This window comes from Equus asinus, unplaced genomic scaffold (assembly GCF_041296235.1).
Source record: "Equus asinus isolate D_3611 breed Donkey unplaced genomic scaffold, EquAss-T2T_v2 contig_195, whole genome shotgun sequence".
Taxonomy (NCBI): Eukaryota; Metazoa; Chordata; class Mammalia; order Perissodactyla; family Equidae; genus Equus; species Equus asinus.
The window spans coordinates 2167501-2195000 of NW_027224844.1; positions in this window are offsets into that span (position 1 = coordinate 2167501).

Genomic DNA, 27500 nt, shown 5'->3' on the forward strand with positions numbered 1-27500 from the left:
GACGCGCGCGCGGCGGCGTGGAGGGGCGGGGGCGCCCCTCGCGGCGGCCCCGATTGACGGCGCGTGAGCGGGGCCGGGGCACCAGGCAGTCGCGTCGACACCGGCCGGCCGGACGGCCCGCGCACGCCCCCGCGGGCCGAGAGCCGGACCGAGGCCCGACCCCCCGCCCCCGGGGGTGGCGCGGCGCGCCGGCGGCCGGTCACGACGGCTGGCCGGGACCCGACCCGCGCTGCGACAGACACGCGCGCGCCAGAACGGGGCGCCGCGGGAGACGGTCCCCCGCCCGCACGCAACGTCGCCGTCGCGCGGGTGGCGGCGGCGGACACGGAGGAGGCCGCAGCGGCCCCGGGAAGCGAGTCGCGCTCGGGGCGGGGCCCCGGTCGGGCAGCCAGAACAGGCGACGACGGGGAAGGGCTCGGGAGAAGGCCGGCGGCGGCGAGGGCCGAGGCGCCGGAGAGGCGGCGGCGGAAGGGCCGCGGCCCGCCGAGAGACGCGCTCGGGGCGAAGGAGGGAAGACAGAACCTCCCGAGGCAAGTCGGCCGCCGGAGCACACACGGGGTCTCACCGCCAGGGGCCTCCAGCACCAGGGGCGGTCCCGCGGCGCCCAGAACGGCGACTGGCCCCGTCGCCCCGCGCGCAGCTCACGGGGGCTCGGCCCCGCCACGGCCAGGGCTCTCCCGCACGCGGCGCCAGCGTCCCGCGCCGGGCGCCTGGCGCGCGGGCCCCACCCGACCGGAGCCGAGAGCACTTCGCCCGGGGCCACCACCGGCCTCGGTGGCCGGAGGCGACACCCGCACAGCGAGGCCCACTTCGGTCCCGGCCGGTGGGCGGCGCGGCCAGGCGTCTGCCCGGGCGGGGGAGCACCGGGGGCAGCGGGGAGCGCGGCGCGCGCCTCGACGGAGGGAGCACGGGCTCGCGGGAAGGCTCCCGGGGACGGCCTCGGGCGCGGACGGGCCACCAGGAAAACACACGCGGGATCCCACCGCCAACGACACGCGAGGGCGGTCCCACGACGCCTGGGACGCCGGCCGGCCTCAGCCACCCCTCGGCCTCCCGCGGGCCCGGCCCCACCGCCGGGGCCTACGTGAGGCGCCCCCGCCGCCGGGGGCCGCCCCGTCCACCCAGCCACCCGTCTGCCTGTCTGGTCTGCTCCGGGGCCCACGTCCCGAGGGAACGCGCCCGAGAGCGGCGGCGGCCCCCACCCATGCCCGCACGCCACCACCGGCTGCGGCTCGGGACGGGAGCGAGCGGAGAGCCAGCCGCTCGCGGCGGGGCGGAGCCCGGACGGGGCCGGGCCCTCTCCCCGCCCCAGCGCGCGACGGGAGAACCACGCGCACGCTCGCGCACACGCGCGGCCCCGCGCCCGACGACGGCCCGGCCGGGCGTGACCCTCCCCCGACTCGGAGGGGGGAGGCGCCGGCCGCGGTAGGCAAAGAGCAGCTCTGCCCACGCGCCACGGTGGTGGCGTCCGTGGCTACTACGCGCAAAGGAGGGGCGGCGGCTGGGGGGTCCGGTACCCCAAGGCACCCTCTCGGATCGCTAGAGAAGGCTTTCTCACCGAGGGCGTGTCGCCCCCGCCCATCGTCCGCCATCGGGCCCACCAAGGCGCTTACAGACACCATGGCCACGCAATGCAGGAGGGGTCTGCGGTAGAGGTAAGGCCTAGAGCAAGTCGGAGCGTCCGTGGTCAGGGCCGCGAGCCCGCGCTGCCCCGGGCTCGCCATCTCTGGCCACACTGGGCTTAGCTAGGGATCTACAAGGCCCCTGTGCGGCTCCCAAGTCAGTGCCTCCCCTCAGGCCGAGAGACCAAGGGAGGGAGAGACTGGGACGGAGGTGCCGATCAAACAGCACCTCCCAACCAAAGAGCCAGCGCCACGCCGCTGGCTCGGCCCGCCACGGTCACTCCCACACCCGCGGGGAAACCCCAGCAAGGGGAACGCGCGGGCACGCGCCCGAGCCTGCCCGCCCCCACACGGCACGCCGTGGGGGGCGACGAGGCACCCGTCCCCCCCGAGGGGGACGAGGGGCACGCCTCCCTTACCGACTCGACCCCCCCGCTCCTCAGACACACCAGCGCAGTGGTTACCTGAGGAGGCCGACGGGAACAGGGAACGACACCGCCACTCGGCCTCGGGCGCCTGAGGGACGACCTGGAACGCTCCAGGGGCACCGCCAACGGCCTGGGGAACGCGCTCACGCGCCCGGGAAGGCGCGCGGCGCGGCGGCAACACGGCCCGCCCCACCGCGGGGAGGGCCGCCCGCGAGACACAGCCAAGAGGCACAGGCAGAGCATCCGCCGCGTCACGGAGACCCCGACACCGCCCACGCCACGAGGCACGGGGCGGGGGAGCGAGGTCGGGCCGGATTCCGCACCCCTGCCGCCTCCCACACGCCACTCGCAGCGGGGGAGAACGGGCGAGGGGACCCGCGGGCAGAGCGAGAAGAGCGGTCCCGTTCGCCATGAACGTCCGTCCCTCGTCTGGCACGGCTTAGGCCCGGCCCGGGAGAGCACAGCATCACCACATCGGTCGGCAGCATAACGCGAGGGACCCCCGAGCAAGGGAAGGCCGGCGAGGACAGCGAGCGGAGGAGCCTGCTTCAGCCTCACCGACCCCTCTCCTCCTCCAGCAAGCGCGGGCGACGACCCCAGGACGAGAACGCCTGACACGCACTGGCACGGAGCCGGTGGGATGGGGTAAGTCGCGACCGCACCCGGGTGCCGGCGGCAGGGAGTGCACGTGGTAGAGGACCCCGCGCCCCTAACCCCGCCGCCCTCGGGTACCAGAGACCGGAGGTGGCACCACGGTCGTGGGGGCGCCTGGAACGCACAAGAGCCGGCGCGCAGGCCCCAGCGGGCGGCTCAAGCGGCGGGGGTGGAAACGGGCGTCCGGTTCTCGGCCAGAGCCCGGAGCCCTCCCCGCACACGCATCCAGGCACCCGGAAGCTCTCGGGCGACTGTCACCCGAGCAGAGCGTGTCAGCACTTATCTGGCGGCACAAAACCACCCATTCGGGGGCAAGAATCGCCGCGCCCGGAGACGGGGCCCACCCACGGATCACCAGGGGAACCCCTGGATCACGGCCACGGCCACCAGACCCCAAGCACGACCCCATCGCCACCAGGCCCGGAGCTCCCGGGGCCATCTGGTCGACCCCAGAAGCGTGGCGGCAGGGGGAGCCGGGGACAGCCTCCCCGGGCCGCCCGCGCGGGCCGGGACCGGTCGGTCCCTCCCTCTGAGTCGCCGGGTCAGGACTTAGAAAAGAATTCCGCGGAGGCGCCTCCGGCGACCGGGCCCGGGGCGGGACCGTGGCTCCCGTCCCTCAGCCGGGGCTCCACCTACGCCTCGAGCCGGCCCCCTCCCGCCTCCGGACAAAGACGCGACCCGCGAAACTCGGAGAGAGAAGTCCGGTCCGACGGCCCGGACCCACCCCGGGCACGCGTCCGGGCCGGGGACGCCCTCCCCGGCCCGCCCTCGAGGGCTCCCGGGGCCGGTCCACGCTCTTCTCCAGGGCGGGACTTGGAAAAAAAAACTGCCACGGAGGAGGAGGCATCCGAGGACCGGGCCCGGTCCCCACCGCCAGAGCCGGTCGACTCGGAAGACCAGTGGGGAAAAGGCCAGCCCGGCGGCCGAGCCCGTCGCGCCCTCCACGGGCCTCCCCCGCAAGGCCCCGGCCGGTCGCCCACCTCCGGAGCGGGGCGCGGAAAGGGGATCGGCGACGCGGAAGGCCCGACCACCGGGCCGCCCTCGGGACGACGGCCGGGCACGGGACGAGCTCCCTCGCCCGTTCCCCCGCGGCGGCCCCCCACCCCCTCCCGGGGACGGAGGGGCACCGGCGGCTGCTGGTCGACCCGTCCGGGAGGCCCCACACCCCGGCCGGCACCGGGCGGCGCGGCGACAGCCACCTCCCTCAGTAGCCTGCACCTCCAATCTCCGGCGAGCGGGCGTCGCGCTCACGCCCCGGCGCCACCGGGCCAGATCCCGCCAGCGACGCCGGCCTCCCGGGACTCTGCCTCGGTCACCGCGGCCGAGTCCCGTCCCTTGGCCCGCGTCGCCGGAGCTCCGGAGGAAAGAGACGATATAAAAGCGGCCGCCAGGTGGCACCCGGCGACCGACGACCGCCTCAGCGGGACGGAGCCGGAGCGCGGGCCCGCCGGGGAGCACAGCCGGGCCGCCGGGCCGCCCGATCCCGTCCCGGAGCCCCCTCGGACCCAGCCTCCCGGCCCAGTGCGGCCCCGGGGCGTCCGCCCGCGGGCTCCCGGCCGCCAAGGCGCAGCCCCAGCCGCAGGAGGGGGACTCGGAAAAGGTTTCTCGGGCGATCACCGGGAAGGGGAAGGGGAGAGTTCCCCCCAGAGAGGCCAGGGGGCGGCCCGGGCCGGGCTGGGCCGGTGCGGCCGGGAGGCCGCCGCTTCCCGGAGCGGCTGGAGCGCCCCCGGGGTTCCCGGGAGGACTTAGAAAATCAGGGCGGGCGGGGACGGTCAAACCGAAACCAGGCACGTCATCCGAGAAGGACCGTGATGACGGGAGGAGGAAAGCTTTCCAGTCCAGAGGGCCTGTCGAAGGCAGGCGGAGAGTCTACCCGCTGAAACTGACGAAGATGGGCAAAAGAAGCTAGCTCAGGCGCCGACATTTAAGGAAATAAAAAAAAAAAAGCACGAGGGCGTGGAGAAATGGGGAAAAATCAACACTGAGAAATCTACCCTCTGAAACCGACGAAGATGGGCAACAGGGGCTAGCTCAGGTGGCAATTTTTAAGGAAAAATGAAAGGAAGTGCGTGGAGACCTGGGGAAAAAGCAACACGGAGAAATCTACCCTCTAGAACTGAGAAAGAAGCGCAACAGAGGCTAGCTCAGGTGGCAATCTTTAAGCAAAAAAAATAAAATAAAAAAATACAATGGCGAGGAGACCCGGTCAAAAAGCAACCCTGAAAAAGGTACCCTCTGAAACTGAGGAAGCAGGGCAACAGTGCCTAGCTCAGGTGACAATCTTTAAGCAAAAGAAACACACAAGGGCGTGGGGAGCTGGCGAAAAGGCAACACTGAGAAATCCACCCTCTGAAACGGACGAAGATGGGCAACAGAGGCTAGCTCAGGTGGCAATCGTTAAGCAAAAGAAACACACAAGGGCGTGGAGACCTGGGGAAAAAGCAACACGGAGAAATCCACCCTCTGAAACTGAGGAAGATGGGCAAGAGAGGCTACCTCAGGTGGCAATCCTTAAGCAAAAGCAAAGCACAAAGGCGTGGAGCCCTGGGGACAAAGCAACCCTGAAATATCTACCCTCTGAAACTGAGGAACATGGGCAAGAGAGGCTAGCTCAGGTGGCACTCGTTAAGCAAAAACAAAACCCAAAGGCGTGGAGACCTGGGGAAAAAGCAACCCTGAAATATCTACCCTCTGAAACTGAGGAAGATGGGCAAGAGAGGCTGGCTTCAGGTGGCAATCGTTAAGCAAAAGAAACACACAAGGGCGTGGAGACCTGGGGAAAAAGCAACATTCAGAAATCCACCCTCTGAAACTGAGGAAGATGGGCAACAGAGGCTACCTCAGGTGGCAATCGTTAAGCCAAAGAAACACACAAGGGTCTGGAGACCTGGGGAAAAAGCAACACGGAGAAATCCACCCTCTGAAACTGACGAACATGGGCAAAAGAAGCTAGCTCAGGTTGCAACCTTTAAGCAGAAAAAAAACACAAGGGCGTGCAGACCTGGCAAAAAAGCAACAGTGAGAAATCTACCCTCTGAAACCGACGAAGATGGACAACAGAGGCTAGCTCAGGTGGCAATTTTTAAGGAAAAATAAAAGGAAGTGCGTGGAGACCTGGGGAAAAAGCAACACGGAGAAATCTACCCTCTAGAACTGAGAAAGAAGCGCAACAGAGGCTAGCTCAGGTGGCAATCTTTAAGCAAAAAAAATAAGATAAAAAAATACAATGGCGAGGAGACCCGGTGAAAAAGCAACCCTGAAAAAGGTACCCTCTGAAACTGAGGAAGCAGGGCAACAGTGCCTAGCTCAGGTGACAATCTTTAAGCAAAAGAAACACACAAGGGCGTGGGGAGCTGGCGAAAAGGCAACACTGAGAAATCCACCCTCTGAAACGGACGAAGATGGGCAACAGAGGCTAGCTCAGGTGGCAATCGTTAAGCAAAAGAAACACACAAGGGCGTGGAGACCTGGGGAAAAAGCAACACGGAGAAATCCACCCTCTGAAACTGAGGAAGATGGGCAAGAGAGGCTACCTCAGGTGGCAATCCTTAAGCAAAAACAAAGCACAAAGGCGTGGAGCCCTGGGGACAAAGCAACCCTGAAATATCTACCCTCTGAAACTGAGGAACATGGGCAAGAGAGGCTAGCTCAGGTGGCAATCGTTAAGCAAAAACAAAACACAAAGGCGTGGAGACCTGGGGAAAAAGCAACCCTGAAATATCTACCCTCTGAAACTGAGGAAGATGGGCAAGAGAGGCTGGCTTCAGGTGGCAATCTTTAAGCAAAAGAAACACACAAGGGCGTGGAGGCCTGGGGAAAAAGCAACACGGAGAAATCCACCCTCTGAAACTGAGGGACATGGGCAAAAGAAGCTAGCTCAGGTTGCAACCTTTAAGCAGAAAAAAAACACAAGGGCGTGCAGACCTGGCAAAAAAGCAACAGTGAGAAATCTACCCTCTGAAACCGACGAAGATGGACAACAGAGGCTAGCTCAGGTGGCAATTTTTAAGGAAAAATAAAAGGAAGTGCGTGGAGACCTGGGGAAAAAGCAACACGGAGAAATCTACCCTCTAGAACTGAGAAAGAAGCGCAACAGAGGCTAGCTCAGGTGGCAATCTTTAAGCAAAAAAAATAAGATAAAAAAATACAATGGCGAGGAGACCCGGTCAAAAAGCAACCCTGAAAAAGGTACCCTCTGAAACTGAGGAAGCAGGGCAACAGTGCCTAGCTCAGGTGACAATCTTTAAGCAAAAGAAACACACAAGGGCGTGGGGAGCTGGCGAAAAGGCAACACTGAGAAATCCACCCTCTGAAACGGACGAAGATGGGCAACAGAGGCTAGCTCAGGTGGCAATCGTTAAGCAAAAGAAACACACAAGGGCGTGGAGACCTGGGGAAAAAGCAACACGGAGAAATCCACCCTCTGAAACTGAGGAAGATGGTCAAGAGAGGCTACCTCAGGTGGCAATCCTTAAGCAAAAACAAAGCACAAAGGCGTGGAGCCCTGGGGACAAAGCAACCCTGAAATATCTACCCTCTGAAACTGAGGAACATGGGCAAGAGAGGCTAGCTCAGGTGGCAATCGTTAAGCAAAAACAAAACACAAAGGCGTGGAGACCTGGGGAAAAAGCAACCCTGAAATATCTACCCTCTGAAACTGAGGAAGATGGGCAAGAGAGGCTGGCTTCAGGTGGCAATCTTTAAGCAAAAGAAACACACAAGGGCGTGGAGGCCTGGGGAAAAAGCAACACGGAGAAATCCACCCTCTGAAACTGAGGGACATGGGCAAAAGAAGCTAGCTCAGGTTGCAACCTTTAAGCAGAAAAAAAACACAAGGGCGTGCAGACCTGGCAAAAAAGCAACAGTGAGAAATCTACCCTCTGAAACCGACGAAGATGGACAACAGAGGCTAGCTCAGGTGGCAATTTTTAAGGAAAAATAAAAGGAAGTGCGTGGAGACCTGGGGAAAAAGCAACACGGAGAAATCTACCCTCTAGAACTGAGAAAGAAGCGCAACAGAGGCTAGCTCAGGTGGCAATCTTTAAGCAAAAAAAATAAAATAAAAAAATACAATGGCGAGGAGACCCGGTCAAAAAGCAACCCTGAAAAAGGTACCCTCTGAAACTGAGGAAGCAGGGCAACAGTGCCTAGCTCAGGTGACAATCTTTAAGCAAAAGAAACACACAAGGGCGTGGGGAGCTGGCGAAAAGGCAACACTGAGAAATCCACCCTCTGAAACGGACGAAGATGGGCAACAGAGGCTAGCTCAGGTGGCAATCTTTAAGCAAAAGAAACACACAAGGGCGTGGAGACCTGGGGAAAAAGCAACACGGAGAAATCCACCCTCTGAAACTGACGAACATGGGCAAAAGAAGCTAGCTCAGGTTGCAACCTTTAAGCAGAAAAAAAACACAAGGGCGTGCAGACCTGGCAAAAAAGCAACAGTGAGAAATCTACCCTCTGAAACCGACGAAGATGGACAACAGAGGCTAGCTCAGGTGGCAATTTTTAAGGAAAAATAAAAGGAAGTGCGTGGAGACCTGGGGAAAAAGCAACACGGAGAAATCTACCCTCTAGAACTGAGAAAGAAGCGCAACAGAGGCTAGCTCAGGTGGCAATCTTTAAGCAAAAAAAATAAGATAAAAAAATACAATGGCGAGGAGACCCGGTCAAAAAGCAACCCTGAAAAAGGTACCCTCTGAAACTGAGGAAGCAGGGCAACAGTGCCTAGCTCAGGTGACAATCTTTAAGCAAAAGAAACACACAAGGGCGTGGGGAGCTGGCGAAAAGGCAACACTGAGAAATCCACCCTCTGAAACGGACGAAGATGGGCAACAGAGGCTAGCTCAGGTGGCAATCTTTAAGCAAAAGAAACACACAAGGGCGTGGAGACCTGGGGAAAAAGCAACACGGAGAAATCCACCCTCTGAAACTGAGGAAGATGGGCAAGAGAGGCTACCTCAGGTGGCAATCCTTAAGCAAAAACAAAGCACAAAGGCGTGGAGCCCTGGGGACAAAGCAACCCTGAAATATCTACCCTCTGAAACTGAGGAACATGGGCAAGAGAGGCTAGCTCAGGTGGCAATCGTTAAGCAAAAACAAAACACAAAGGCGTGGAGACCTGGGGAAAAAGCAACCCTGAAATATCTACCCTCTGAAACTGAGGAAGATGGGCAAGAGAGGCTGGCTTCAGGTGGCAATCTTTAAGCAAAAGAAACACACAAGGGCGTGGAGGCCTGGGGAAAAAGCAACACGGAGAAATCCACCCTCTGAAACTGAGGGACATGGGCAAAAGAAGCTAGCTCAGGTTGCAACCTTTAAGCAGAAAAAAAACACAAGGGCGTGCAGACCTGGCAAAAAAGCAACAGTGAGAAATCTACCCTCTGAAACCGACGAAGATGGACAACAGAGGCTAGCTCAGGTGGCAATTTTTAAGGAAAAATAAAAGGAAGTGCGTGGAGACCTGGGGAAAAAGCAACACGGAGAAATCTACCCTCTAGAACTGAGAAAGAAGCGCAACAGAGGCTAGCTCAGGTGGCAATCTTTAAGCAAAAAAAATAAAATAAAAAAATACAATGGCGAGGAGACCCGGTCAAAAAGCAACCCTGAAAAAGGTACCCTCTGAAACTGAGGAAGCAGGGCAACAGTGCCTAGCTCAGGTGACAATCTTTAAGCAAAAGAAACACACAAGGGCGTGGGGAGCTGGCGAAAAGGCAACACTGAGAAATCCACCCTCTGAAACGGACGAAGATGGGCAACAGAGGCTAGCTCAGGTGGCAATCTTTAAGCAAAAGAAACACACAAGGGCGTGGAGACCTGGGGAAAAAGCAACACGGAGAAATCCACCCTCTGAAACTGACGAACATGGGCAAAAGAAGCTAGCTCAGGTTGCAACCTTTAAGCAGAAAAAAAACACAAGGGCGTGCAGACCTGGCAAAAAAGCAACAGTGAGAAATCTACCCTCTGAAACCGACGAAGATGGACAACAGAGGCTAGCTCAGGTGGCAATTTTTAAGGAAAAATAAAAGGAAGTGCGTGGAGACCTGGGGAAAAAGCAACACGGAGAAATCTACCCTCTAGAACTGAGAAAGAAGCGCAACAGAGGCTAGCTCAGGTGGCAATCTTTAAGCAAAAAAAATAAGATAAAAAAATACAATGGCGAGGAGACCCGGTCAAAAAGCAACCCTGAAAAAGGTACCCTCTGAAACTGAGGAAGCAGGGCAACAGTGCCTAGCTCAGGTGACAATCTTTAAGCAAAAGAAACACACAAGGGCGTGGGGAGCTGGCGAAAAGGCAACACTGAGAAATCCACCCTCTGAAACGGACGAAGATGGGCAACAGAGGCTAGCTCAGGTGGCAATCTTTAAGCAAAAGAAACACACAAGGGCGTGGAGACCTGGGGAAAAAGCAACACGGAGAAATCCACCCTCTGAAACTGAGGAAGATGGGCAAGAGAGGCTACCTCAGGTGGCAATCCTTAAGCAAAAACAAAGCACAAAGGCGTGGAGCCCTGGGGACAAAGCAACCCTGAAATATCTACCCTCTGAAACTGAGGAACATGGGCAAGAGAGGCTAGCTCAGGTGGCAATCGTTAAGCAAAAACAAAACACAAAGGCGTGGAGACCTGGGGAAAAAGCAACCCTGAAATATCTACCCTCTGAAACTGAGGAAGATGGGCAAGAGAGGCTGGCTTCAGGTGGCAATCTTTAAGCAAAAGAAACACACAAGGGCGTGGAGGCCTGGGGAAAAAGCAACACGGAGAAATCCACCCTCTGAAACTGAGGGACATGGGCAAAAGAAGCTAGCTCAGGTTGCAACCTTTAAGCAGAAAAAAAACACAAGGGCGTGCAGACCTGGCAAAAAAGCAACAGTGAGAAATCTACCCTCTGAAACCGACGAAGATGGACAACAGAGGCTAGCTCAGGTGGCAATTTTTAAGGAAAAATAAAAGGAAGTGCGTGGAGACCTGGGGAAAAAGCAACACGGAGAAATCTACCCTCTAGAACTGAGAAAGAAGCGCAACAGAGGCTAGCTCAGGTGGCAATCTTTAAGCAAAAAAAATAAAATAAAAAAATACAATGGCGAGGAGACCCGGTCAAAAAGCAACCCTGAAAAAGGTACCCTCTGAAACTGAGGAAGCAGGGCAACAGTGCCTAGCTCAGGTGACAATCTTTAAGCAAAAGAAACACACAAGGGCGTGGGGAGCTGGCGAAAAGGCAACACTGAGAAATCCACCCTCTGAAACGGACGAAGATGGGCAACAGAGGCTAGCTCAGGTGGCAATCTTTAAGCAAAAGAAACACACAAGGGCGTGGAGACCTGGGGAAAAAGCAACACGGAGAAATCCACCCTCTGAAACTGACGAACATGGGCAAGAGAGGCTACCTCAGGTGGCAATCCTTAAGCAAAAACAAAGCACAAAGGCGTGGAGCCCTGGGGACAAAGCAACCCTGAAATATCTACCCTCTGAAACTGAGGAACATGGGCAAGAGAGGCTAGCTCAGGTGGCAATCGTTAAGCAAAAACAAAACACTAAGGCGTGGAGACCTGGGGAAAAAGCAACCCTGAAATATCTACCCTCTGAAACTGAGGAAGATGGGCAAGAGAGGCTGGCTTCAGGTGGCAATCTTTAAGCAAAAGAAACACACAAGGGCGTGGAGGCCTGGGGAAAAAGCAACACGGAGAAATCCACCCTCTGAAACTGAGGGACATGGGCAAAAGAAGCTAGCTCAGGTTGCAACCTTTAAGCAGAAAAAAAACACAAGGGCGTGCAGACCTGGCAAAAAAGCAACAGTGAGAAATCTACCCTCTGAAACCGACGAAGATGGACAACAGAGGCTAGCTCAGGTGGCAATTTTTAAGGAAAAATAAAAGGAAGTGCGTGGAGACCTGGGGAAAAAGCAACACGGAGAAATCTACCCTCTAGAACTGAGAAAGAAGCGCAACAGAGGCTAGCTCAGGTGGCAATCTTTAAGCAAAAAAAATAAGATAAAAAAATACAATGGCGAGGAGACCCGGTCAAAAAGCAACCCTGAAAAAGGTACCCTCTGAAACTGAGGAAGCAGGGCAACAGTGCCTAGCTCAGGTGACAATCTTTAAGCAAAAGAAACACACAAGGGCGTGGGGAGCTGGCGAAAAGGCAACACTGAGAAATCCACCCTCTGAAACGGACGAAGATGGGCAACAGAGGCTAGCTCAGGTGGCAATCTTTAAGCAAAAAAAATAAGATAAAAAAATACAATGGCGAGGAGACCCGGTCAAAAAGCAACCCTGAAAAAGGTACCCTCTGAAACTGAGGAAGCAGGGCAACAGTGCCTAGCTCAGGTGACAATCTTTAAGCAAAAGAAACACACAAGGGCGTGGGGAGCTGGCGAAAAGGCAACACTGAGAAATCCACCCTCTGAAACGGACGAAGATGGGCAACAGAGGCTAGCTCAGGTGGCAATCTTTAAGCAAAAGAAACACACAAGGGCGTGGAGACCTGGGGAAAAAGCAACACGGAGAAATCCACCCTCTGAAACTGAGGAAGATGGGCAAGAGAGGCTACCTCAGGTGGCAATCCTTAAGCAAAAACAAAGCACAAAGGCGTGGAGCCCTGGGGACAAAGCAACCCTGAAATATCTACCCTCTGAAACTGAGGAACATGGGCAAGAGAGGCTGGCTTCAGGTGGCAAACGTTAAGCAAAAGAAACACACAAGGGCGTGGAGACCTGGGGAAACAGCAACACGGAGATATCGACCCTCTGAAACTCAGGAAGATGGGCAAGAGGGGCTAGCTCAGGTGGCAATCGTTAAGCAAAAACAAAACCCAAAGGCGTGGAAACCTGGGGAAAAAGCAACCCTGAAATATCTACCCTCTGAAACTGAGGAAGATGGGCAAGAGAGGCTGGCTTCAGGTGGCAATCTTTAAGCAAAAGAAACACACAAGGGCGTGGGGAGCTGGGGAAAAGGCAACACTGAGAAATCCACCCTCTGAAACGGACAGAGATGGGCAACAGAGGCTAGCTCAGGTGGCAATCGTTAAGCAAAAGAAACACACAAGGGCGTGGAGGCCTGGGGAAAAAGCAACACGGAGAAATCCACCCTCTGAAACTGAGGAACATGGGCAAAAGAAGCTAGCTCAGGTTGCAACCTTTAAGCAGAAAAAAAACACAAGGGCGTGCAGACCTGGCAAAAAAGCAACAGTGAGAAATCTACCCTCTGAAACCGACGAAGATGGACAACAGAGGCTAGCTCAGGTGGCAATTTTTAAGGAAAAATAAAAGGAAGTGCGTGGAGACCTGGGGAAAAAGCAACACGGAGAAATCTACCCTCTAGAACTGAGAAAGACGCGCAACAGAGGCTAGCTCAGGTGGCAATCTTTAAGCAAAAAAAATAAAATAAAAAAATACAATGGCGAGGAGACCCGGTTAAAAAGCAACCCTGAAAAAGGTACCCTCTGAAACTGAGGAAGCAGGGCAACAGTGCCTAGCTCAGGTGACAATCTTTAAGCAAAAGAAACACACAAGGGCGTGGGGAGCTGGCGAAAAGGCAACACTGAGAAATCCACCCTCTGAAACGGACGAAGATGGGCAACAGAGGCTAGCTCAGGTGGCAATCTTTAAGCAAAAGAAACACACAAGGGCGTGGAGACCTGGGGAAAAAGCAACACGGAGAAATCCACCCTCTGAAACTGAGGAAGATGGGCAAGAGAGGCTACCTCAGGTGGCAATCCTTAAGCAAAAACAAAGCACAAAGGCGTGGAGCCCTGGGGACAAAGCAACCCTGAAATATCTACCCTCTGAAACTGAGGAACATGGGCAAGAGAGGCTAGCTCAGGTGGCAATCGTTAAGCAAAAACAAAACACAAAGGCGTGGAGACCTGGGGAAAAAGCAACCCTGAAATATCTACCCTCTGAAACTGAGGAAGATGGGCAAGAGAGGCTGGCTTCAGGTGGCAAACGTTAAGCAAAAGAAACACACAAGGGCGTGGAGACCTGGGGAAACAGCAACACGGAGATATCGACCCTCTGAAACTCAGGAAGATGGGCAAGAGAGGCTAGCTCAGGTGGCAATCGTTAAGCAAAAACAAAACCCAAAGGCGTGGAGACCTGGGGAAAAAGCAACCCTGAAATATCTACCCTCTGAAACTGAGGAAGATGGGCAAGAGAGGCTGGCTTCAGGTGGCAATCTTTAAGCAAAAGAAACACACAAGGGCGTGGGGAGCTGGGGAAAAGGCAACACTGAGAAATCCACCCTCTGAAACGGACAGAGATGGGCAACAGAGGCTAGCTCAGGTGGCAATCGTTAAGCAAAAGAAACACACAAGGGCGTGGAGGCCTGGGGAAAAAGCAACACGGAGAAATCCACCCTCTGAAACTGAGGAACATGGGCAAAAGAAGCTAGCTCAGGTTGCAACCTTTAAGCAGAAAAAAAACACAAGGGCGTGCAGACCTGGCAAAAAAGCAACAGTGAGAAATCTACCCTCTGAAACCGACGAAGATCGACAACAGAGGCTAGCTCAGGTGGCAATTTTTAAGGAAAAATAAAAGGAAGTGCGTGGAGACCTGGGGAAAAAGCAACACGGAGAAATCTACCCTCTAGAACTGAGAAAGAAGCGCAACAGAGGCTAGCTCAGGTGGCAATCTTTAAGCAAAAAAAATAAAATAAAAAAATACAATGGCGAGGAGACCCGGTCAAAAAGCAACCCTGAAAAAGGTACCCTCTGAAACTGAGGAAGCAGGGCAACAGTGCCTAGCTCAGGTGACAATCTTTAAGCAAAAGAAACACACAAGGGCGTGGGGAGCTGGCGAAAAGGCAACACTGAGAAATCCACCCTCTGAAACGGACGAAGATGGGCAACAGAGGCTAGCTCAGGTGGCAATCTTTAAGCAAAAGAAACACACAAGGGCGTGGAGACCTGGGGAAAAAGCAACACGGAGAAATCCACCCTCTGAAACTGAGGAAGATGGGCAAGAGAGGCTACCTCAGGTGGCAATCCTTAAGCAAAAACAAAGCACAAAGGCGTGGAGCCCTGGGGACAAAGCAACCCTGAAATATCTACCCTCTGAAACTGAGGAACATGGGCAAGAGAGGCTAGCTCAGGTGGCAATCTTTAAGCAAAAGAAACACACAAGGGCGTGGAGACCTGGGGAAAAGGCAACACTGAGAAATCCACCCTCTGAAACGGACGAAGATGGGCAACAGAGGCTAGCTCAGGTGGCAATCGTTAAGCAAAAACAAAACCCAAAGGCGTGGAGACCTGGGGAAAAAGCAACCCTGAAATATCTACCCTCTGAAACTGAGGAAGATGGGCAAGAGAGGCTGGCTTCAGGTGGCAATCTTTAAGCAAAAGAAACACACAAGGGCGTGGAGACCTGGGGAAAAAGCAACATTCAGAAATCCACCCTCTGAAACTGAGGAAGATGGGCAACAGAGGCTACCTCAGGTGGCAATCGTTAAGCCAAAGAAACACACAAGGGTGTGGAGACCTGGGGAAAAAGCAACACGGAGAAATCCACCCTCTGAAACTGACGAACATGGGCAAAAGAAGCTAGCTCAGGTTGCAACCTTTAAGCAGAAAAAAAACACATGGGCGTGCAGACCTGGCAAAAAAGCAACAGTGAGAAATCTACCCTCTGAAACCGACGAAGATGGGCAACAGAGGCTAGCTCAGGTGGCAATTTTTAAGGAAAAATAAAAGGAAGTGCGTGGAGACCTGGGGAAAAAGCAACACGGAGAAATCTACCCTCTAGAACTGAGAAAGAAGCGCAACAGAGGCTAGCTCAGGTGGCAATCTTTAAGCAAAAAAAATAAGATAAAAAAATACAATGGCGAGGAGACCCGGTGAAAAAGCAACCCTGAAAAAGGTACCCTCTGAAACTGAGGAAGCAGGGCAACAGTGCCTAGCTCAGGTGACAATCTTTAAGCAAAAGAAACACACAAGGGCGTGGGGAGCTGGCGAAAAGGCAACACTGAGAAATCCACCCTCTGAAACGGACGAAGATGGGCAACAGAGGCTACCTCAGGTGGCCATCGTTAAGCCAAAGAAACACACAAGGGTGTGGAGACCTGGGGAAAAAGCAACACGGAGAAATCCACCCTCTGAAACTGAGGAACATGGGCAAAAGAAGCTAGCTCAGGTTGCAGCCTTCAAGCAGAAAAAAAAAAGACGCAAGGGCGTGGAGAGCTGGCGAAAAAGCAACACTGAGAAATCTACCCTCTGAAACCGAAGAAGATGGGCAACAGAGGCTAGCTCAGGTGGCAATCTTTAAGCAAAAAAAAAAAAATAAAAAAATACAATGGCGAGGAGACCCGGTCAAAAAGCAACCCTGAAAAAGGTACCCTCTGAAACTGAGGAAGCAGCGCAACAGTGCCTAGCTCAGGTGACAATCTTTAAGCAAAAAAAAAAAACAAAAAACAAAAAACAAAAAACAAAACCCACAATGGAGTGGAGACCCGGGGGAAATCAACACTGAAAAATACAAAAAGAATGGAAGACCAATAGACAGAGCAGGCACTTTCACCTGGGGTGGAGGAGGTACGCATGGATGACCGATAAGCGCATGAAAAGATGTGAGCTGTTCCCTGGAAAAGCAAGTGAGAAAATTAGAGGGAGACATTGTGGGGACACATGGGTGAGACTGCCTTCTTCCAAATACCGGAACAGGATCAAACTGCTAGTCAGGTCGCGGAGAAGCCAAGTCAGTCACTCACGCCTCACTGGTGGTGAAGGGAAACGGTATGGCCTCTGTGAAAAAGGGCGTGGCGGGTTCCAAAACTGACACGCCGCGGAAACCACCACCGAAAGTGGCAACCTACATAAGCCTTTGGTGTATCTTGCCTCCTAAGAGCGTCTGTATGTAGCTGGAGCCTTGGGTCGTTAAGGCTTCCACAGTGATCTGTGGTGGGTGGGTGGGGGGGGGGGGGCCTTGGGCCTTGGGGGTCTCCGCTGGACCTCCAGGAAGTCAGCTTTTGTGGAGTCCCGTGAGTCCTTCCAGGGAGGGAGGCATCCAACCCGAGGGTGGTCTGGAGGGCACCACTCCCACCACTCCCGGGGGCTGGGGCGGGGGGCGGGGTGGGGGCTGCGGCCACGTTCCTGTTCATTCACACAGAATCCGGGGCATGAATGTTCTTAGCAGCTCTGTTCCACACAGCCCCACACTGGAAACCACACAGACGTCCTGCGAGTCCCATCCCTTGCTCATGTCGCCGGGGCTCCGGAGGAGGGCCACTCTGTAAAAGCGGCCGCCAGATGGCGCCCAACGACCGGCGCGGAGGGGTCAGCGGGAGGGAACCGGGTCACCAGCCAGCGAGAGTGCACAGCCTGAGCCCACCGCCGGGTCAGGTCTCTCTCTGTCTCTGTCTCTGTCTCTGTCTCTGTCTCTGTCTCTCTCTGTCTCTGTCTCTGTCTCTGTCTCTCTCTGTCTCTCTCTCTCTCTCTTTCTCTCTGGGCCCGCTTGGGGCGGCCGGGAGGTCACCACGTGAGGCCCCAGGGTGTCCACCTCGGAGCTCCCAGGCAGCACAGGGCAACCCTGGGCGCAGAAGGAGGTGTTGGAAAATCGGCGGGGAGGGGGGTGGGGTGGGTGGGCTTGCCAGGAAGGGGACAGACTCCCCACGTGACTTCTGGGCCGGGCCGGGCGCGGGGCTGCCGGCTGGCTGACGCGGACAGAGGTGGAAAAGTCCCCGGAGATGCCACGGGGCAGGCCGGGGCTGCCGGCCCCCGCTTCCCGGAGCGGCCCGAGCACTTCCCGGGCTCCCGGGAGGACTTAGAAAATCACGGCGGGGTGGGGGGTGGGGGTCGCTGTCAAACCGAAACCATGCACGTCATCAGAGAAGGACCGTGACGACGGAGGAATTGTCCGCAGTCTGTCAGGAATTGTGTGCAGCCTGTCACTTCCGGCCCAGAGGGTCTCTCTAAGGCAGACGGACAGACAGAGCCCACAAGTCGTAGAGGAAAGGACCGAGCCGCTTGGCCGCGGAAAAGTTTACAACACAAAACAGGTCTCCCTCCGCACGGGGCCACAGCAAAGCCCAAAGACGACACACGGGGGGGGAGCATGGGTGCAGATGCACGTGTGGTGATAAGAATATGGATTTCAGCAGGGCTTCCCGTCCTCATCAACAAGCAGAAGCACCCAAATGGTGGGGGTTGGGGGGCAGAGACCTCACAGCCATTCCCTCCACAAATCGAGTTCCCCGGGACATCCTCACAGCGCCGTGCTGTGAGTGTGTGTGGGTGTTTAAAATGGAGTAAATGTGGACGTGGAACTGCTCCGTGAAACCAAAATAACAACAGTCGTAGATCTTCTTTGGTCATTTAGAAAATTCTTTTTTTTTTTTTTTCCCCAGCGGTGCACGTATTTCCCTTCCAAAAAAGAAGAACGGGAAAGGAGATGTTAAAGGCAAGCAGAGAGAGGAAAACTGTTGCAAAACAAAAGCTGAGCTCCCGTCCGAGGGAGGCCTCCTCCATTGGAGGCCTAGGAAATCATTCTGACAAAATGGAGGATCTCTGTCTTTGGTGTCGATTCCCTCAGAGGTCAAGAGAAACATTTTCCAATGTCTTTATCAGGAGGAGACTAGAAGTTAGAGAAAAGTATCCTTTCGGGAGTGAGAAAAACAAATTCTGATTTTGCATCAGCTTCCCTCCGATCTTGAAACTCATTGACTTGATTCCATTCTGTCGACGGAAATAATCCGGAACCAATCTATCCGTGAAAATCGGGGTGCGTTTATTCTGAGCTAAAATGTGAGGACTGTGGCCCGGGGCCTTTCTTCCCGAAGGAAGAGAGGGTGCCCGGGAAGTGGGGTGTACAGAGTGCTTCTAGACCCCCAGAGAGGACGTTTCACATAGGATCGAAAGGTCCCTTGGATGATAGTCGCGAGACTGCTCTGTCGGCACAGCGATCGACAGACACTGCTGGGTGGCAGGTCTGTTGTCTGGGCCTGGGTGGTCACAGGGGAGCCGGATGGTCAAAGGTGAGCGCAACCATCCGCTCCTAGCCTAAGGAAAGATGCCTCTCCTTAAGGAAAGGCCCGAGCACGGGGAAGCTGCTCCTTTCCCTTAAGGGCATTGGTTCTTGCCGTAGGAAATGTGTAAAGCGGATCTACGATGCGATGCGTGCTCGACGGCCACGTCAGGCCCTTTTCGAAAAACACTGTCAGGCCGAATTAGGCCGACACCCAATGGCTTCCTCATAGACTCCCATAGATCCTATCGCTCGCCATTTCTATCTGTCCACTCGTTCCAATTTTAGGCCACTTGACCACGAACAGGCCTTTTTCTCAGATTATTTTCCCCGTGAAACTTTGATCACCTTTTCACAGACAAAACGATCTTTACTTTTTAGGCCCTCTTGCCTGAAGGCAGCCATCTCACTTTCCTTGAACACAAAGATGTTTCCCATATTCACTTTTAGTGGCTTTTTGTTTTGTTTTGTTTTGTTTTGAGGACGATGAGCCCTGAGCTAACTGCTGCCAATCCTCCTCTTTTTGCCGAGGAAGGCTGGCCCTGAGCTCACCTCCGTGCCCATCTTCCTCTATTTCATATGTGGGACGCCTACCACCACGTGGCTCGCCCAGCGGTGCCACGTCCACCCCCGGGATCCGAACTGGCGAACCCCGGGCCGGCGAAGCGGAACAGGCACACTTAACCAGCGCGCCACCGGGCCGGCCTAGTGGCTTTCATCGCATTTGTTAAGTAGATTTTTTAACCCTCACGAACCTTAATTTTGGTGAAAACTAAGAAGCCAGCAATTAGGAACTGTCCTTCCCATGAGCATTCCGTCGCTTGGCCAATGTCTAAACACTTGGCCACTTTTAGAAACATGGGATTTCATAGGTTTATCTTTTCCTTCGCTTTATTTGATTTCATCTCACTTTAGTTTTTGGGTGAGGAAGATCGGCCCTCACAGAGCTAACGCCTGTTGCCAATCTTCCGTTTTTGTTTTTTTTTTCCCCCCTCCCGATTTTTCTCCCCCAATCCCCCCCATGACATAGTTGTCTATCTTAGTTGAGGGCCCTTCCAGTTGTGGCATGTGGGACGCCGCCTCCACACGGCCCGACGAGCGGTGCCGTGTCCGTGCCGTGCCCGGGATCTGAACCGGCAAAACCCTGGGCCGCCGAAGGGGAGCTTGTGAACTTAACCACTCGGCCACGGGGCCGCCCCTGTCCGTGGACTTTTTTATCACCTGATTTCACCTCGCAAAACTTCAAAGCTTCAAGTTATCAGAGAGGTTTGGGAAGTTGTTTTTATTAATTTAATTAATTTATTTTTCGAGGAAGACGAGCCCCGAGCTGACACCTGCTGCCAATTCTCCTCTTTTTGCCCCGGGAGAGTGGTCCCGAGCTAACATCCGTGCCCATCCCCCTCCCCTTGATAGGCGGGACGCTGACCACAGCGTGGCTCGCCAAGCGGCGCCACGTCCGCACCCTGGATCCGAACCTGCGAACCCCTGGCTGACAAAACGGAACGTGCGAACTTAACCGCTGTGCCGCCGGGCTGGCCCTTCGGGAAGTTATTTTCAGGACACGGGCCATAAACTAGAATCACCGCTACAGGTTTATCGGAGCGACATCAGCGTTCGTGGTGGATTGAGTCGTCCCCTCTGTCTCTCCCCTCCAGGGCACAACCAAAGGGACGTCTATCGACCCACCCACCAAGGATTCCCCCCCCCCCCCGCACGGCACAGCAGGATGCCTGAGAGATCCACGCAGCCCTACAGCGGCAAGTCACATTCGCACAGTCAAAATTCAATGGCAGAGACAAAACGTTAAGGTCAGTGAGAGGGAAGAGAATAACCGGCCCAGGAGCAACGGTGTGAAGAACACGGAGAAGACGGGTCCTAGACGCCGGGGTCCCCGGAGCAGCGATTTCATCAGAGGCCCGCAAACGTCCACGATCTCCACACCACGTTTATGGCCGACTGCGTGCGTGGGTCCTTTGGAATCGACCAGGCTACCGTCCGGGCCACTTTGGGACATCGTGTCCAGCTGCCCCGAGCGGTGGAGCTGTCGTTCAAGTGTAAGATGGGGCCCGTCCGGGGAGAGAATGGGGACGGGGAAAGGGAGGCCGCGGGAAGTCACAGAGTCTGAGGTGTTCGGGGGAGACTGACTCTTCTGAAGTGGAGGTGGTAGAAGGAGAGCAGCAGGATTTTTGGATTTTTGTTCCCTCTGTTAGGTATCTGGGTCCGGAGGAGAGTGGGGCGGGGGGGGGGGCGGGTGGTGGTGGTGGTGGTGGGTGTGAGGCTGAGGCGGGGCTGGTGTTTCCTTTCCGAGTCAGGTGGAAGAGCTCCTCCAGTGGAGGTTTTTAGACAAGGGGTCTGGTCTGGCAGGATGGGAGGTTGCGGGTTGAGCCACAGGGGAATCTGTCGTAGCTCAGACTCGGGCCTTTGAAGAAATAGACAGAGAGAGGAGTTTTGCTCTGTCTGTCACCGCAGCCGGCACCTCAGGAGCAACAACAGGAGGCTTCCCGAATGAGTGAAGGGGCAGGAGCCAGCGTGCCCCGTGCCTCTCTCAGCCCTGCGCCGGCAGGGAAGGAAGCAGGCAGGCAGGCCTCAGGGCTACTCCCGTCCTACTGCCCGGTGGTCCCTGTCCCGGCCCCGCCCCCACTCTCCCCCTGACCCTCACCGCTCCCCAGCCCTCTTCTCAGCCAGAGAGGCGATGGGGGGGGGGCGGTGCGGTCCCAGAACAAGTTTCCTCTCATCCGCCATCATCTTGCCACCCTGACGACTTGGCCTGAGATCCGGCCTAGGCTGTACCCTGAGATCCGGCCTAGGCTGTACCCGTGTGTGGTTTTCCTGTGGACAAGGGGGCCGGTTCACCATTTCGGAAGAAACCCCTAGCCTTCCACTGCGGAGTCGCCAGCCTGGGAGGGGGGAGGGGGGAGGGGGGAGGGGAGGTCAGGCCCATTCATTCCGATGGGCCTGGCGTCAGGGCTTCATTCAAGTGCAGGAAGCTCTCTCCCATGGCCTCGGGCTTTTTTCCATTGAACGGCTTTCTTCAATTCCCCCACCCTTAGGCCGCAGTCCACCAAGGGCCGGGAGGCAGGGAGGGAAGATGTTGGGGCAGGGTGGCTGTCTGAGAAACTCGCCTCATCTGGGGCAGAAAGAGTGCCCCCCTCCTTTCTCTAACCCTACTAGACTGCTTGAGGATCACGGACGGTTTGGCTCATCGATGAGCCCTGCGTTATGGGCCCGGCAAGCAAACTCCTAACGGGCAACCCGCCGCTCTAGGCGTGTGTGGGTTTTTTGATCTTTCACCTTCAAGTTCGCACGACATCGGTCCGTGTCCCCCGCCCCGGCTTCCCATGGGAAATCCTCCGTCTCTTTCCACAGACTCACTGGCGACTTCACACAGTGCCTGCCTCCTCCTCCTTAGGAAGGAAGGAAGGAAGGAAGGATGGAAGGAAGGAAGGAAGGAAGGAAGGAAGGGGCTGACCCCGTGGCCGAGCGGTTGAGTTTGCACGCTCCGCTTCAGCGGCCCGGGGCTTGGAAGGTTCGGATCCTGGGCTCGGACACGGCACCGCTCATCAAACCACGCTGAGGTGGCGTCCCACACGGCAGAACCAGAGGGACCCTCAAAGAGAATATAGAACTAGGTACTGGGGTGCTCTGGGGAGAAGAAGAAGAAGGAGGAGGAATAAAAAGAAAAGAAAAGATTGGCAATGAGCTCGGGTGCCAGTCTTTAAAAAAAAAAAAAAAAAAAGAGGAAGAAAGATGGACAAACAGGAACGAATCCCACTGACGGCACCTCCAAATGGTGGGGGGCAGGGGGGTGGGGGGGGTGGGGAGTGGCATCATCGGGCCAAGGGTGACTCTAAGCGTGATCCCGCGGTTGTGTTATTTGACATTTTATCGAATCGATTTATTATTTTATTTTTGAGGAAGATGAGCCCTGAGCGAACATCTGCCACCAATCCTCCTCTGTCGGCCGAGGAAGACTGGCCCTGAGCTGACATCCGTGCCCATCCCCCTCTACTTTCCAGGTGGGACGCCTGCCACAGCGTGGCTCGCCAAGCGGTGCCGGGTCCTGCGCCCGGGATCCGGACCGGCGAACCCGGGGCCGGCGGAGCAGAACGTGCGAACTTCACCGCCGCGCCACCGGGCCGGCCCCCGGAGTTGTTTTGAAAATCCAGTAAGGGGCTGGCCCCGTGGCCGAGTGGTTAAGTTCGCGCGCTCCGCTGCAGGCAGCCCAGTGTTTCATCGGTTCGTTCGGATCCCGGGCGCGGACACGGCACTGCTCATCAAACCACGCTGAGGCGGCGTCCCACATACCACCGCTAGAAGGACCCACCGCGAAGAACACACAACTACGTACCGGGGGGCTTTGGGGAGAAAAAGGAAAGACAAAAAATAAAATCTTCCAAACTCCAATAAAACTTTGAGTGAAGACGACGAGGAGGATGCGAAACGTATCTCACGCCTCCGAGCCGAGCCGTCCGTTTAGGTTTAGGAAGGGGGACGAGGACCCTTTGTAAGCGACATCCCTTTTTAAGCACCATTCTAAACCACAGAACAGAACTCCCTCTCCTCGACCCGGAGCGAGGAGGTTCCTGGGTGTGTCAGAGAGGGTCACGTCCTCTGCAGCACGAACGAACCGCCAGGGTTCGGCCACGGGAAAGAATTTCTTCCTCTCCAGGGGGACTAAAAGTCACCGACGGCAGCGGGCGTAGGTGCTATCCTTCCCGTCCAGGAAAGGCAGGGAGAACTTCAGCCGTGAAGAGAAGGAGGTCTTCCTCACTCCCCGTTTTGGGAGGGCCCCTTTGGCAGGGGAGTTTTGTCTCCTGATTTCAAGTCAGGAAGAAAAGGGAGAGAGAGAGAGAGAGAGAGAGAGAGAGAGAGTGTGTGTCCTTCTCGTGCCAGGTCGGTCTGAGGGGGACCTCCTCTGGTTTCCTCCCTTCCCAGGGAACGCCGTTCGCTCCTTCTTCTAGAAAAAGCTCCCAAAGCACCACCGCCCAGGATGGTCGACCTACGCCCATCGTCCCTGCTTTCCCAATCATTTCTACCGCGACAGAGGGACAGAGGCCCCTGCCCCATCCCCATCCCCACCCCCACCCCCATCGCCTGCCTCCTTGATGGCCAAAGGAGCTGCCTCTGAGAATGGAACGGGGCTTGGAAACCTTCTAGAGGGGTGACTCTCACCTGCCTGCCTGCTGGGAAAAGCACCACGCTGTCCATCGGACTGCTCTTTTGGGCAAACGTAGGCGTGCCACATAGCGATCGACAGCTATGGCGGGGGGGGGGGGCGGGGTGGCGTGGTGGTGCCCAGGATCCACGACACGTGACGGCTGCGGAGCACGACAGCCCTAAGACCTTGAGGGAGACGGGGTGGCGCGTGAATCCTTTCGGAACGAGAACGACAGGAAACGCTGACGGGGACGTGTTCTCCTCTCGAGAACACACCAACGCCTCGCACGGTGTCTGACCCGGGGTGCCTCTGACTTTTGTCATCAGAGACGATCCTCTCGACCGCCCCTCACGCTTTGGGGAAAAGGGGAGAGGGACTCGGTAGCACGGGAAAAGCCATCCATCCGCCCTTCCTTTCCGTCTTCACGGCTCCTTCTCGTGGAAAACGAGGAAGCCGTCAGGAGGAACGGAACACTGACCCGGGCCAAAGCGTGGCCCAGCCTGAGCCTCCAAAACCTTCTGCTTAGTGAGAGGTGCCAGACATCCAAGGCGACCTACGTTGCGATTCCACACAGAGGAGAGAGCTAGAACGGTCCAACCCTAGAGGGCGACAGCAGATGGCGGCGGCGGCGGCGGCGGCAGCGGTGGTGGTGATCGTGGTGGGGCAGATCCGGGAGTGGGGCCGTTTTTTCTTTCGGGGGGAGGGGATGGAAACGGAAACCTTCTGGAAATAGATAGCCATGACGGATGCGCCACCTTGGGGAGAGAGACTCCCGAAGGCCACTGGCTTGTGCCCCGTGGAAAGGATGGATTCGGTGGGATGGGAATTCTACCTCCGTGTAGAGCGTGTGGTAAACCACGAGGTAGGTGGGTGGGTGGCCTCCCTGCCTCGCCTCCACCTAGACGTCCACACACAGAGACCGACGAGGGAGGGAGGGAGGGAGGGAGGGAGGGAGGGAGAGAGACAAGACTGACAGAGGCCGAGGCCGAGGCCGAGGCAGTGAGCGAGTAAGTGATCGACCCTGGCCATAGGGATTCCTCAGAGGGCGTCTCTTGGCTCCCCAAACGAAGAATGTGTGTGGAGATCGAGAAAGATCACCGACCTAGGAGAACCAGCAAGACTTCCTCACCCGCCAGAGAGCCGCTGGGCCCCTGCCGTCCCTGCCACCGCCACCCCTACCCCTCGCCTTTGGCAGCGACGCCAACGAAAGGCAGGCAGACGAGTGGGAGAGTCGTGTGGTGGTGTCCCCCAAGGAAGGTGGGTCCATGCCGACGAGCGGTCGTCGGCGTGTGGAAAAGCCAGAGGCGGGCTGACTAGAAGGAGGGCGTCCTGGAGGAAGGGGCCAGGGTGTGAGGGAGAGAGGCCTGTTCCTCTTCCCCTGTCGGTCCCAAGTCAGGGGCCCAAAGGAGGAAAGCTGTCCGTTCCTTTCCGACTCGGACGGTTCGGGCGGAACCGACCGATCCCCGCGGCGGCGCAGTCGGGGCTTTCTGGACCAGAACCCCTCTCTCTGTCGCCTTTCGACCACACGCACGCTTTAGAGGCCAAGGGAAAATGGATCGGGTCTCTCTGTCTCTCTCCCTAGAAAACAAGGGGCCGGGGGCCGAGCCCGTGGACGAACGGTCAAGTAGCGCCCCCCACCCCGGCCCCCGGCTTCGACGGCCCAGGTTTTCACCGGTTCGGATCCTGGGCGCAGCCCCAGACCCAGCATCGCCCTTCAAGCCACGCCGAGGCGGCGTCCCACATAGCAGAAACGCGAAAGACCTACCACTGGAACCTACAACTATGGACGGGACGGGACGGGACGGGGCGGGGCGGGGCGGGGCGGGGGTGGGGGGGGCGGCTTTGGGGAGCAGGAAGAAAGAAAAAATAAAAGAAACACAAGGACGGTCATCGCGATAGTTCTTTCCACTTCCATCCATATGTTAACAGGACCCAAGTTTCCCGACCTCCATTTGGATGTATGTTAACTAAATGGAGAAGCTATTCAAAGGACTCCTCTAAAGAAGTCCACGTTCTTCTTTCTAAATGATAATGAAAATCATTGTCACCACCGCTCTTCCAACCCTCCATGTCCAGACGGCCTCCCGCCCCTCCCCTATCCCCAACTCCCGCCCCGCCCCGCGCCGACCCCCGACCCCGGCATTCTCCACGCCCACCTTTCCCTCTCCACTCCTACCCCCCCCGTCCCCCGCCGCCCGGGACACCGCACCCCGCGCCCCCCCCCCCAATCCAGGCCGGGCCACCTGGTCGACCTCCTCGAACACTATATAAGAGGATGCCGGGAAGCAGGTGGCGCCCGACAAGCGGCCTCCTCACCGGCCGGACGGATCAGCCTCGCGGGGGCGGGCGATGGGGAGGCGTTCGTCCAGGTCAGGTCAGGTCGGGGGAGGGAGGATGCCGCGCCGGCCGGCCTGGTGCGTGGCCTGGTCCCGATCCACCCCGCGTCTCGTTTCTCGGGCCGGGACGAGTACAGGCGGGGAGGCCGACTCGGTCACGGAAAGCGGCCTTGGGGAGGTTTTGGCGAACGTCCCTGTCCCGGGGCCGTCTGCCGACTAGGGGACGGAGTCCTCCTCCATGCTCCTTCTCGCCCCCAGTCGGGCGGGTTGTGGGTCGCGCGGTCGACTTGGCCATTTCCCCGGAGGCATCCTGCCTGCCGGGGCTCCCTCCCTCGGGCCGGTGCGAGCGGTCCTCGGGCGGCCCGGGAATTTGGGCCGCAGCGAACGAACGAACGAAGCCCGTCCCTCCTGCGTCGGCACCGATGAGACACAGCCCTGGTGGATGGAGCCGCTTTCCTCGGGTTTCCTTTTGCTTTCGGCCGCTGCTGCCACCAAACCTCCCTAAACGATAGGAATGAAAACGGGAACCGTTGGCATAATAAAAGCGTTTTGGTTGGCGTGTTTCTTGGCTTTTGGGGACTCGAGAGGTATGATGGATGATCTCCGATTGACGTTGGGAAGGTCTATTTCATCCCAGTCGCACGAACCCCGAAAACGTGGTGGCTGGACGAGGGAGGGAGGGAGGGAGGGAGGGAGGGAGGGAGGCCAACCACGGGATTTCCGCACGACCAGCTGATGGACACGAGCGCCCCGTGAGCCGGGCGGAGGGCAGCCGCCCGGGTCTCGCAGCTACGTGCCCGCGGAACCCTCGGGACTGCGAGAAGCCGGAGCGACCCGCAGCCATGTGGCGCTCGGCGCGGACATCTGGTCGACCCGCGCGCCACGGGACCCGGGGCCCGAGTCCGGGCCGGGACGCCGGTCGACCCGGCAGGGCGGCTGCCCCGGGGGCCTCGCGGCTGCTCGTCCGCAGCCTCCAGGGAGCCCTCGGGGCTCCGAGAAGGCCGAGCGCCCCGCGGCCCCACGGCCCCGCGGCACTCGGTGCGGACATCTGGTCGACCCGCTCCCCCCCCCCCCCCGAGACACGGGGGTCGGGTCGCCGGTCGACCCGGCAGGGCGGCGGCCACGGCGGCCTCGCCGCTGCTCGTCCGCCGGGTCGCCGGAGCCCTCGAGCCTCCGAGAAGACCGAGCGCCCTGCGGTCCCGCGGCGCTCGGCGCGGACATCTGGTCGACCCGCGCGCCGCCGGACCCCGTGGCTACGAGTCCGCGGGGCCTTCGGAGCCGACAGAGGGCCGGGAGCGCACCCAGAGCACCCAGAGCACCCAGAGCCCCGGGACCCGGCCCCGAGCGCCGCGGAC